General features: G+C 43.3%; 1 long non-coding RNA gene across 2 annotated transcripts; it reads left to right on the forward strand.

Annotated features, from left to right (window-relative positions):
* The first annotated feature begins 1,313 nt into the window (after positions 1-1,313).
* LOC119032621 lies at positions 1,314-3,466 on the forward strand. Of its 2 annotated transcripts, XR_005078986.1 has the most exons (4): positions 1,314-1,498; positions 1,644-1,670; positions 1,824-2,043; positions 2,411-3,466. It is a non-coding gene; the product is annotated as an uncharacterized LOC119032621 (long non-coding RNA). The 2 variants fall into 2 exon arrangements; XR_005078987.1 differs by lacking the exon at positions 1,644-1,670.

A 3,466-nucleotide genomic window follows, 5' to 3' on the forward strand; every position in this document is an offset into this window, starting at 1 on the left:
TGGAAACACACACACACACACACACACACACACACACACACACCATACAGACCGTGTTACCACTGTTGTTCGTTTTTTTTTTAAGATATACAGTACACTGTGTGAATGTTAAAGGGGCACTGTGTTTGTTTTGGAGAGAAATTCAAACTCTAAACTTTAACGTCTTCAGTAATAAAACTCAAAACAAGCTGTTCTCGGAGGGAAAATAAGGTCCCCAGAACAGGGGAAAGGTAAGTAAGCAGGGAGAAACTGTGTTGTTCTTTAAGGTCGGTTTGTCGCTTCGGTGTATTCAGTCATGAAAACGAAGAGAGTTTGTTTATTCGGTTTGTAAAATCGACCAATGAAGATCGTTCTCTTCTGATGAAAATTCCGTCCCCAAAACTACATAGTTCACCCTTAAAAAAAGGGCCAAACGCACTGAGAGCGCCTGGGTCTCGCGCTTCGAAGCCCCTACTTTTGTCACCCACGTCGGAAAACGCGCATCAGAAGCTTTTCGGCGCTCGTCCTGCAGTGCTGGCGCTTCAAATGTGATGCCTCAAGCATTTTTTTGACATTTTAATGCAGAAACATCACAAATTCTGTTGTTTTAGTAAAAGATTTGAATCTTTCTTTGGCTTCTGTCCAACAGTCAGTTCAAGATGTTGTTTCAATACGACTAGAAAAAACTACACACACACACACACACACACACACAAAATCATAGCAGCACGGTGATTTATCTCCATCCCTCATTATATTCCCTCTAAACTGTTCTAATCCGCTGTGTAAGACTTTGTCAATGCCGGAAACAGAGAAAGAGAAGACGTGGGGTTGAAACAAAGTTTACTCAATCGCGCATCCAATTGATTTGCATTTCCCAGACTGCTACAGCAGACCGAGGAGCGCATCCTTGCGTCTTGTGCATAAATCAACAAGGGTAATCACATTATGAAAATCAGGTTGATGAGGTGCTTCTCCCCTCACTGCCAAGGAGCCCGGGAGGATGTGCTCCAGTCAGAAAATTTTTTTTTTAGCACCCCGACAAAGTAAAAAAACAAACAAAAAAAAACTCAGCTGACGTGCCATTTCAGGTGCCAGGAAGTGCCCGCCACCGAATATAATGAACCGAATCATAAGTCTCCGCTGTCATGTTGCCTCATTCACTCAGTCATGAGATGTTAACCAACACACACAAACACACACACATTCAGCCAACCAATGAGTCGCTATGACAACAGCTCTTGACAAGTGAAATCAGGTTTTGATGTCTTGGAAAAAACAAAGAAAACCCCACTCTTGCTGTCAAATATCAAAAGAAGAAGCCTGTCCGGTCCGCAGGATGACGGGGATCAGAGATGTAATTCAAATCATCTGTTCCCACTTTGTAGACGGGCGGGAGCTGATGAACGAGGAGCCTCGTTGCATATTCAGAGACAGTGAGCGTCAGTGTCAAAGGGATGTCAGCGGGACGAGTTTCCCCTTCATCTGTTCACCTCTGGACGGGTGGCCGTGAACCCCCGTAAGACCCCCACAACTCATTATTGATGCTTTTCTAATTAGTCTCTTTGGGTTCTCTTTGATCCCGTGTCTTGTAATTCACCACCATGGCTTCTGTGCCCTTTGGAAAACAGCAAAATCATTTCTTCCCATGCTGTGATTTACAGTTTACTGTGTGCCGAGGCTCGGGCCAGGTAATTTGGAGATGAAAATGAGCAGGGACAAGAGGAGAGTTCAAGTCTGTAACTCATTTTCACCTTCACCACCTCCTCCTCCTCCTCCTCCTCCTCCTCCTCTTCTTCTGCCTCCCACATATGAAAGTAATAACTCAGTCTTTGTGTCCTCAGCTACCGATGCCTTCCGTCGGAAGCATCGCTTCGCACTGCCAGGCGTGTTGGTCTCAAGGTTGTCCTCGGCGCCGAATATGAGCCTCAATAAAATTGATCCGTACATATCTCAGCCGGAGACAGATGGCTGTTGGATAACAGTCGAGCTCTCGAGGATGCAGAGCTGAGAAATTTACACATCAAAAAAAAAAAAAATGGAGTTGGCAACATTTCTGCTCAGGTAAAAAGAAAAAAAATTGCACGGCCATGCATTTCAGTCAGTCCCCACACTGCAAGCACTTCTCAGATGTAAGTTTGCTTTGAATAGCAGGATAATAATAATAACAATAATAATAATAATAATAACAACAATAATAATAATAATAAAACGAAGATATTGAAAGCAACCTGCAGTGAAGATCAAATATAAATGAGCCAGGTAATATGTCCATCTCCCATAAAGAGTACAGAATGACCAACAGTGTCCAGTTCGCTCGATAAATATTCAGCGTGCGGGATAACGCGTGGCTACACTCTGTCAGAAGCTGCTGTGATGCTCCAACAGCTTCTCCTCTCCCCTCTAATAATCCCACTAAATCTCTCCACAGCTACCTCCCCGAAGTGGACATCAAGCCTCGGGACCTGTAAGTAAAGCCTTACGCCGGGCACGGTGGGGCTGGTAAACAGAGATGATCTGCTCCCGAAAAACCTTGAAATCACCCGACCTCATCCCCGGGGCTGAGGAGGACAGAGTGTGTGTTAGAGAGAGATTCTGCGAGGAGAAGAAGAGGTGAGCAGATGAGGGCAAGGCACAGGGAAAATTTCAACAATAGCGTGTTAGTGTTTTTTTTTGGGGGGGGGTCAAGAAGAGAAGAAGAGTGGTGCACTCGTCTGTGTTGAAGGAGGAGGCAGGAGGGGGTGGAGCGGCTGGAAAAGAGGCCTCCAATAAACTACCTCCGCTTGCTCACCTGATGTATGTTTACTGTGAAGTGGTCTGAATCAAATGGCGAACAGACAAACAGCTAATCCTCTGCAAGTGCATGAACTCCTGACTGCGCTCAGTCTTTAAACACTGATTTTAAGTTCAGGTTTGTCAAGTTTGCATTCACGCTAGCTAGACCACTAGCCTATTTGGTGTCAGTCGCAAACCAGACATTTTATTTATCAATTTCTTGAGAAGCATTTTAATGATTGATTTATTTATTAGCCTACTGTGAGCTAACCTCTATTTTAACCACATATCTTTGAGCCATCTATTTCAAGCATTTACTTTAAGCTTTGACAACAGATTCAGCCCCATCCACCATTTTGATTCCTCAAAGACTTGTTCCAGCATGCCTCCCTTTTCACTTACTGTTAAACTAATACTTTAAGCCATTTAGCAAGCATTGTCATGGATCCCACTGCTTTTCATGCAAGACCTGCAGCGATTGCAGCTGTTTTACTTTCCTGTTTTAGGCCTATTCATTCATTTAAGCTAACATTAAGCAAATTCAAATGTTTGTAATACTCTATGCTAACTGGTTATTCCTACTTCAAGCTAACTTTTAGGAAACTATTTCAATGGTTTCTTCATTTAGGCTAACATTTGATTAAATCAGCTGTTAATACCAGTGTTGGCTAAAAAATTCAACTGTATATGTGTCACTTTAAGCTAACTTTTA

Source organism: Acanthopagrus latus, chromosome 14 (assembly GCF_904848185.1).
Source record: "Acanthopagrus latus isolate v.2019 chromosome 14, fAcaLat1.1, whole genome shotgun sequence".
Classification (NCBI taxonomy): domain Eukaryota; kingdom Metazoa; phylum Chordata; class Actinopteri; order Spariformes; family Sparidae; genus Acanthopagrus; species Acanthopagrus latus.